At 40.5% G+C, this 9931-nt stretch overlaps 1 pseudogene; it reads left to right on the forward strand.

Annotated features, from left to right (window-relative positions):
• The first annotated feature begins 8788 nt into the window (after positions 1-8788).
• LOC142853686 (DNA-directed RNA polymerase II subunit RPB4 pseudogene) lies at positions 8789-9363 on the forward strand (annotated as a pseudogene).
• Positions 9364-9931: the final 568 nt, after the last annotated feature.

The following is a 9931-nucleotide window of genomic DNA, read 5'->3' on the forward strand; positions in this document are numbered from 1 at the left end:
CAGTGGTGCTGTCTCCAGCCACAAACATAAAGGTGGAGCCTGTCAAACCTTAGAGAGGAAGAATTCAAGGGAAGAGAGGTGGCTGGCTGCCTGGAATTCACAAGGAAACTTTCATAATCCTCACCCCAAAGCCCTGTCAATTATAGGTTCCCATTTTCTGGGTGATATCTGAGATATACCCCAGTGCTTGTCTGATATTTATCATTCATAAGAATCCGGAAACTGTCAAATGGTTCTGATTCTCACCTGTAATCCCAACATCCTTCAGGCAGAATCATCCACATCTGATTGTGAGTTCAATGCTAACCTGGTTTACACACCGAGTTCCAGGACAACCAGGGCCTTTATACACATAAAGCCTCTTATAAAATCCAAAAATTAAAAAGCACCATAGTAAAGGGGTTAAATCAGCTCCCTTTAGAGGGCGGGGTTTGCCTCAGGCGAATCCCTGCCAATAAAGAGTGCGCGGAGAGGCGGCTTGGCCCTTTTTGTTCCTCGCTACCTGTGCTACGCTGGAACTTTGGTTCAGTAAGTTTAACAATAAACTGGTAAATATTCTTTGATATCTGCATTGCCTTTATTTTGTGCCGGTACATCTGGCGCCTCCCCCGTGGGGCTTTGCCGAGAACCGGCCCCGAATTGGAGTCTCTTGCACCCCGAGCCGCTGCAGCGGTCTCTGGTCGCACACTGAAACGGCTGAGATTCTGAGCAGCTCGATTTTCCCTGCTCTTGTTAGAGTATCAAGCAGTGAGTTTGATTCGACAGAGCCTTTTTAACAGCGCCTAAGCCTCTGTTCCGAGCCGCCCCGGCCAGATTTCCCGTGCGCAACCGCCCGCCGGCGCGCGCGCTGCCTGTGTCTGCTCCCTCTCCCACCCCCACCGCCGCCAGCGCTCAGGTCACGTGACAGCGGCCTGAGAGCCCCGGCAAAAAATACTTATCAGCTTGGTGTCTGTTTCAATTTTGTTTTTGAGTCCTTTTATTTCAGATTTAGGACACGTGGATTCAACTGGGCTCTTTCGCCACCACTGGCAGGAACCAGTTATTACAGGTAAGAGAACTTTTTCTTTTCTAAATAATGTCTGACAACGTGACCGCAGCCTATTTCAATAGTTCTTTTGAATGCACCATTTGGGAGATCTTACAAGAGGTGTCTACCACACCACATATATGGATATTCCTGGGATTCTTAATTTTCCTTAGCACTATTTGGTTTGATAATAGGAAAATGATCAAATCTCTTAAGGCAGAGGTTGAACGTTTAAAAACTATTGAGAGTGACAACAATCTTCTCAAGAATCAGTTTGAAGTTCTCCAGGAAGAAAACAAATCTTTGTTTAACATGACTCGGTTAACTGAGCAAAATCTAAAAAAAGTACACGTTGATGTTAAGGAGAAATTCATTACTATGGAAGAAGGAACAGCTGAATTAGATCGTAAGTTTCAGCAGTCCCTTTCTGTAGGAACTGAAACGTTAACTGAGAGAATCAAAACTGCTGAATGTGACAATCGAATTTTGTCTAAAGCTTATGACAGATTGGCGGAAAGATTGTCAATACAAGAAGGCACGGTTTATGCCATAAAAATTATGTCCAAAGATGACAAGTTATCTCTACTGGACAAATTTCATACTCTAGAATCCTCAATGAAGGCTTTAGAACATAATTCTGGGCAGGAGATTCAGACATTACAAAAAGCAATGGTGAATAGAATTGAAAAGATTGAGGAATTTCTAAATTCTGAAGAAGAAGAGCAAAGGGTAGAAAGGCAAATTTTAACTACATCTGTGGATAAATCCCTCCGGGACAATTTTCACAAAGCTCTACCTACAGCTCTACATGCCTTTCCTGTAATAACAACAGAAAAGGTGGTTGGTTCCAGAAACCCTAGGGTCATCAAGGAAGATACATGGGAGCCTGTCCGTATGAATGATCTCAAAGAAATTAAACAGGCCATCATGTCTTTTGGGATGCACTCCCCTTTTGTTAAAGAGATGCTAAAATCTTGGGCCACAACAAGCAAAGCAACCCCCTTGGACTGGCTCCAGCTGAGCTCCGCGGTCCTTGAGAGTGGACCGCACTTAAAATGGAAATGCTTATTCAGGCAAGAGGCTAGACTTTTAGAACAGCAGGAAAAGGCGAAGGGAATTGACGTTTCCCTAGATAAAATTCTAGGTGAAGGGCTCTTTTCAGACCCTCAGGAACAAACTAATTTGGATGAAAACATACTTTCTATGTGTACTACAGCAGCCTTAAGGGCTTGGGACAGAGTACAAGACCCAGGACAGAGAATGGAATCATTTGTCACAGTTAAACAGGGTCAGAGAGAACCCTTCAGTGACTTTTTACAAAGATTAACTAAGGCTGTACAAATGGGGATACCTGACCCAGAAGCAAGACGTATAATAATTGAGTCTTTGGCTTACGAAAATGCTAATGTGGAATGCAAAAGGATCTTGAGGCCTTTAATGTTCAGATCAGCGTCCTTGGAAGAATGGGTCTTGCATACACTAGATGTTGACACATTTGACTATGGCACTGAAGCATGGGTAGAAGAAGCAATTTCCAATGGTAAAAGGAGACACCAGAATACCAAATGTTTTAATTGTGGCAAAATGGGTCATATGAAAAGGAATTGTAAACAACGGGTTTTCAGAAATAATAATAATGCGTCTTCTAGAAATAACAGGAATAGAAGGAATCAGCCTTCAGGTTTATGTAGAAGATGTGGGAAGGGCAGACATTGGACGAATGAATGCAGGTCTACAAGAGATAGACAAGGCAACCTGATACAGACGGGAAACGTGAGAGGGGGGGCCTCTCAGGCCCCCATGGCAAACATGGTTCAGACATTCCCAGTTTCTGCAGAGAACATGCCTCGTCAGGACAATTAGAAAGCCACATGCCTACTGTTACAAGCAATAGTAATCAGAAAGATGAGTTACGTGTGTTTTGGCAAACTTCTATAAATGATCAAAGACCTAAGCTGAGAGTGTGTGTAAATGGCATTTTTATTACTGGCCTACTGGACACAGGTGCTGATGTAAGTATCATTACCCCAGAATCTTGGCATCCATATTGGCCTCTTCAGAATGTAAATGTTCAGCTCCTGGGAATTGGAACCCTATCTCGAATAAGGCAGAGCACGAGATGGGTTGAATGTATAGGGCCTGAGGGACAAATAGGAAAATTAAGGCCTTATGTAGCCAATATTGCAATGAATTTATGGGGTCGTGACCTATTACAACAATGGAATACTCAAATTAACATTCCTGCTACTTCTAGAGCCCATATTTCTGAAAGGAATATTAAAAGTTATTACAAAAGGACAAAACCGGCCATTAGGGCTGTGCAGGAACAAGCAATTGATGTCCCTTCAGAAATACCAACAGCCTTGCCTCTAAAATGGTTGACTGAGAAACCAATATGGACAAAGCAATGGCCTTTAGCTGAGGAAAAGCTACAGGATTTAGAACAGCTGGTACAAGAGCAACTAGATGCTGGACATATAGAAGAATCTACCAGCCCTTGGAATTCTCCTGTATTTGTGGTTAAGAAAAAATCAGGTAAATGGAGAATGGTGACAGATCTCAGGGCCATCAACAAGGTTATTCAACCTATGGGCCCTCTGCAATCTGGAATTCCGTTGCCCTCTTTATTACCAAAAGGATGGCCTCTCATAGTTATTGATTTGAAGGATTGTTTTTTCACTATACCTTTGCAAAAAGAAGATAGAGAAAAATTTGCCTTCACAGTGCCTACTTATAACAATTCTCAACCTTCGAGGAGGTACCACTGGACCGTCCTCCCCCAGGGTATGTTAAATAGCCCCTCCCTGTGCCAATATTTTGTGAACCAACCATTGCAAATAATACGCAAGAAATTTCCCAAATCTATTGTATACCATTACATGGACGACATATTGTTATCTGATTCAAACATAGATACCTTGAACAGGCTGTTTGAAGAAATACAGATACTGTTACCTAAATGGGGATTGCAAATTGCTCCTGAAAAGATTCAGAAGGGAGATTCTGTTAATTATTTAGGTTATAGAATAGGTTTGCAAAAAATTAAGACACAGAAGGCACAAATTCGGAGAGATCGCTTACGGACTCTTAATGACTTTCAAAGACTGTTAGGAGACATTTCCAGTTTACGACCAACTATTGGGATAACACCTGATCTAATAATTCATTTGAACAAGACCTTGGATGGTGATAAAGATTTAAACAGTCCCAGAGAATTAACAGCTGAAGCAGAAAAGGAACTGACAATGATTGAGGAGAAATTACAACAGGCACATGTGGACAGAGTGAATCCAGAGCTCGATTGTATTCTCGTCATATTACCATCGAAAATTTCTCCTACAGGAATTTTAATGCAGAGAGATGATATTAACTTGGAATGGATCTTTTTACCACATAAACCAAGTAAGAAACTGAAAACTTATGTGGAAAAAGTCTCTGAGTTAATTATAAAAGGCAAGCTGAGACTTCGTCAACTAGCAGGCATAGACCCAGCAGAAATTATAGTGCCTTTCACTGCTGATGAACTAAAGAAATTATGGAAAGATAATGAACCATGGCAAAGAGCTTGTGCTAATTTTTTGGGAGACATTAATAACAACTATCCAAAAAGCAAGCGGCTCAACTTCATAAAGAGAACTTCTTGGATCCTTCCTCGAATAGTCCGTGATGCTCCAATAACTGGAGCCCGTACATTCTATACTGATGCCAATAAATCAGGGAAGGCAGGTTACAAATCAGAAGACTTGGGTAAGGTGGAACAAAGTCCTTATGATTCTGTCCAGAAGGCAGAATTATATGCCATTCTTATGGTACTAAGAGATTTTAAAGAACCTATTAATATAGTTACTGATTCACAATATGCAGAAAGAGTTATTTTACATATTGAAACTGCTGAATTTATACCTGATGATACAGAACTAACCTCATTGTTTATCCAGGTTCAAGATTTGATCAGGAACAGGCTTTGCCCTATGTACATAACACACATCCGATCCCATACGGGTCTGCCAGGTCCTCTAGCACAAGGTAATGCAGAAATTGATCAATTATTGATTGGTAGTGTGCTTCAAGCCTCTGAATTTCATAAAAAACATCATGTTAATAGCAAAGGTTTGAAGAAAGAGTTTTCTATTACATGGCAACAAGCTAAGGAGATTGTGAAGAAATGCCCTACCTGCTCTTTCTATAACCAAACGCCACTGCCAGCAGGAGTTAATCCAAAGGGCACTCATAGAAATGAAATCTGGCAGATGGATGTGTTCCACTTTCCAGAATTTGGCAAATTGAAGTATGTTCATCACACCATCGACACTTATTCAGGCTTTCAGTGGGCAACTGCTTTAAGTTCAGAAAAAGCTGATTCAGTAATCACTCATTTATTAGAAGTCATGGCTATCATGGGTATACCTACACAAATAAAGACAGATAATGGTCCTGCTTATGTCTCTAGGAAGATGAAACGGTTTTTTGATCATTACAATATCAAGCATGTTACAGGTATACCATACAATCCTACAGGTCAAGCAGTCATAGAAAGATCAAATCCAACTATAAAGGATATGTTGAACAAACAGAAAGGGGTGGAAAACACCCCTAGAAATAGGTTACATAATGCTTTGTTAACCTTGAATTTTCTCAACGCTAACGAGAAGGGAACGACGGCTGCAGAAAGACATTGGATAATGGAAAAGTCTGCTGAACTAAATCAACCAGTTTATTTCAAGGATGTACTGACCTCACAATGGAAGCCAGGAGATGTGCTGCGTTGGGGAAGGGGTTTTGCTCTTATCTCCACAGGTGAGGAAAAATTATGGATACCGTCAAAATTAATAAAGGTTCGGTTTGAGGAAGAGAAGTCACTTGGAAAAGATAAATAACAATTCATTCACAAGGATGACCGACATACAGATGGTAAGGATTACTAATAGGATGGGGGCAGGGTTCTTTTCTTATCTCCACAGGAAAATATTCACCTCCAAAGAATTTGAGGGACCCTGAATATTTAATTACTGATGGATGGAAAATAGATACGACCCATTAAACATCAACAATAAAATTCTATACGTATCGTAAGTATTGGTTTTATATATATTTATCTATATTTATATGTTTTATTGAACACTTCTTTATAAATGTGTAGAGCTGGTTTTGGAGTTGGACTATGGCTCAGTCCTTCTTCAATTCCAAGCCTGTTGATAAGAGATATTTCAAAGTTTCTGTCTCAGGTCAGGAGCCATGAAATGGGACAGAATAAGAATAATTTTATACTTGATAAACTTTCTTTGCCTTCCCTCACATCTGTGTCTTTCTTTATATGTCAGTATAAGTCCTTGTTGTTAATGTTTAAATTTCCCATAACAAGCAACATATTTTCCTACAGTAATTTTTGAAGTTTCCAGGATGAAGATGGGGCCCCACAACATCAACTCAATCTGGTTTTTATGACGTCATGAATTTTTTTTTAAGCACTAATTTTGGATCTGTTTTTTGGTACCAATTGCAAGAGACAATTTCATATGATGCACATTTTTGACGACGCTCTGGCCGGACCTTCTCGAAACACACAGAGACTAGTTATAGTCTTCTTAAGTCAAAGGTTAATTTGGGAATTTTACCATCGTTTGCTTTCACAGGGGCCCCTAAGAAGAACGTCGCCCCCATGTCAGCTAGAAGCAATCTAAGAGGACGACGTCCCCTCTCCCAACAGAGTTTGCCCACAGGGTTAGGGACATCTTTTAGTGGTTGGTTTAGGGGTGAGGGGACGGGGAGATATTGTATGGAATTAGGGATATATATATATATAAAAAAAAAGAGGGGGATTAACTGGGTTGATGGGATGATTGGTATTTGTGACTTACTGTTTTTAGAAAATTATGTTGGTACTGTTTTTTGTATATTGATATATTGAATATTGAATGTGAGTGTTCCTACCTCTATTTTGGTATAAGAGTATGCTTATATTGTATGGATACATCTATCATATCACAATGTACATTTCTACCTCTGGTCCTATTTATGTAATAACATTGTTTACATTTGATAAGTAATGACATTGTTTACAAGTGAAGATCATTGTCTTCATACATTGCACAATTGTTTATTCCCTTAGTTTTCAAATTAGATAGGTATTGAGAATTACATGTTTGTCATATTATTTTTAGGTTAATCAGGTCTTTTAGATACATAGAGATTATTTTCAGTATAGATAGTATAATCTTCAGCTTCTTTGAAGAGCTGTAGAAAATGGCCTTTAATCTAACCTAGAATTCTGTGCCATCGAGACACAATTTACTCCTGACAACACCACTCTACTCCCGAGAGAACGTTGAGCACCAAAGACACTCCACTGGGAGCTTGTCTTCCTGGCAGAACTGGCCTTTGGGTTAAGAAAAACCCATACCTCAACTACTGACTAAGATATAAACAGGATTGTCTTATCTTGCCAAGACAGGGTAGGATAATCCTAAGAAAGTTCCTTGCATTTGAGAATGGTATGTCAGTTATGTTAGGCCTTAGCCAAAGTTGGTTGACTCAACATTGCAAACGAGATTTTGGGTGATTGCCCAGGCAGTCAGTTGTCTCTGTCATTTGTTGCACATTTTGGATATCTCTTTTTTGTTAAGTAATATTTACTCCCTTCTCAGATCTTTGATGGAGTTGAAGATTATTTAATTGTAGTTACTCTTTAGCAAAACTTTTGCTCTCAATATTGTTTGTTATATTTATCATTTGTTATTATTGTTATAGTTATATTTGGTTTAGTTGTGTCTTATTTAGACAAAAGGGGGAGATAAAGGGGTTAAATCAGCTCCCTTTAGAGGGCAGGGTTTGCCTCAGGCGAATCCCTGCCAATAAAGAGTGCGCGGAGAGGCGGCTCGGCCCTTTTTGTTCCTCGCTACCTGTGCTACGCTGGAACTTTGGTTCAGTAAGTTTAACAATAAACTGGTAAATATTCTTTGATATCTGCATTGCCTTTATTTTGTGCCGGTACACCATAGAGCCTAAAATCCAAAGAGCCAAAAATAAAAGTAGTAGAAGAATTTAATAAAAAGAAAAGTAATGTCCAATGACTAATTGCATTGTAAACCTGAGTGGACAGAAGAATATGCTGTGTGACACACTGCAGTTTTTTTAAAGGCTTGGGTGATGGGATGAACCACTAACATTTTCAAATTAAATCAGAAAGCACAGACAGCAAATGATTAAGGCTAAGCTCCTTAATCTCAAGGTCAATTCAATTATATGGAGGGATTTCTGCCATTGTGAGCGATGTTTTTGGTTGCCAACATGACTACAACTGGAATGAACTATAAGATAAAAATGGAGGGCACACCTGTAAAGGATCATTTTTGATTGGTTTGTTCTCAATCTCAAGAAGGAAAAGACACTCCTTTGATGATTCAATTTGGTGGGAAGACACAGGCCTTTAATCCAGTTCAGGACGGCAGAAGACACACATTTAATTTCGGGCACACCTTCTGCTTTAAGAATATATAAACACCTAAGAAGTGGCTTTGGCTCATTTGTCTCTGGCCCGCACTTTGTTCGCATCTCTGTTCCTTCCTGGGAACAAGAGCCAACTTCTTTGGGATTCCAGTAGATACTGAAGACCAGCCAAGAGAGAAAGCACTCTGGACTGAGCAACTCCTGAAATTTTTGAAGTTTCAGTTCATAGCCAGCCATTGTCAGATTACCTGGACAGTAGCCTGTAAGAGATTCCCATAAATTCCAAGGCGGAGCGTGGAGGTACATTCTAAAACAATGGCGGCCTGCGGCAGTGATCCTCGGGCTGCAGACATTGAAGAAGATGCCACTCAACTCTTCTTTCCGAAAGAGTTTGAGACAGTGGAGACACTCCTGAACTCTGAAGTTCACATGCTTCTGGAGCATCGAAAGCAGCAGAATGAGAGCACAGAAGATGAGCAGGAGCTTTCAGAGGTTTGCATGAAACCCCTGAACTATACAGCCCGTTTCAGTTGTTTCAAAAATAGAGAGACCATTGCCAGTGTTCGTAGCTTGCTTTTCCAGAAAAAGCTACATAAGTTTGAGTTGGCCTGTTCAGCTAATTTTGCCCAGAGACTGCTGAGGAGTCCAAAGCTCTGATTTCAAGTCTGGAAGGGTGTTTTGAAGATGAGGAACTGCAGCAGATTCTCGATGATATCCAGACCAAGCGCAGCTTCCAGTACTGATGTTCACACCCTGCTCCTGAGATTGCTCAGAACGCCACCACATCCCAGCCTGGGTAGCCTCACACAGGAGTGCTGAAGAAGAAGACACTTGGGTCACTTTGCTTTATTGAGATATAATGTCCCTCTGTGGTCCTCAGACTCATGATATGCCTCATGCCTCACTCAGCCAAGTGCTGGGATTACAGGCGTGATCCAACACTCAACAGCTTGGCTTTTTGGAGAGAAAAGGCTGGCTTGGTGAAGGTCTTGGTTGCTGATTCCACAGTGACTATTGGACCATAGTTACTGTGTTTTCTTGGTGCAACCTTGTAAGGGCTGCAGTCTGGAACCTGTCAGGTAGAATGATGTGTTGACTGTCTCTTACCTTGGTGGTTTTGGAGCCCATGTTGTTTTTTGTTCTTGTCATTTCAATCTTTGATGTAAATAACTAACTTTGTGTAGTTTTTTTAATGAAACTATTATACAAAATCTTGTATAGGGGAAGAATGTTCTTATCTAGTTGCAAACGGGAGAGATAAACCAGAATTCTTTTAAAGAATTTCATTTCTTTATTTATTTCTGGGGCGGGGGTACATGATCCATGGTACGTGTGTGGAGAAGAACTTGCAGGAATCAGTTCTGTCCACTATGTGGACTTTCAGGATTGAAATCAAGCCATCAAGCTTGGTGGCCAGAACTGTTACTCACTGGGCCATCTTGCTGGACTCTAAATTAT

Source organism: Microtus pennsylvanicus, chromosome 7 (assembly GCF_037038515.1).
Source record: "Microtus pennsylvanicus isolate mMicPen1 chromosome 7, mMicPen1.hap1, whole genome shotgun sequence".
In the NCBI taxonomy this organism is placed as follows: Eukaryota; Metazoa; Chordata; class Mammalia; order Rodentia; family Cricetidae; genus Microtus; species Microtus pennsylvanicus.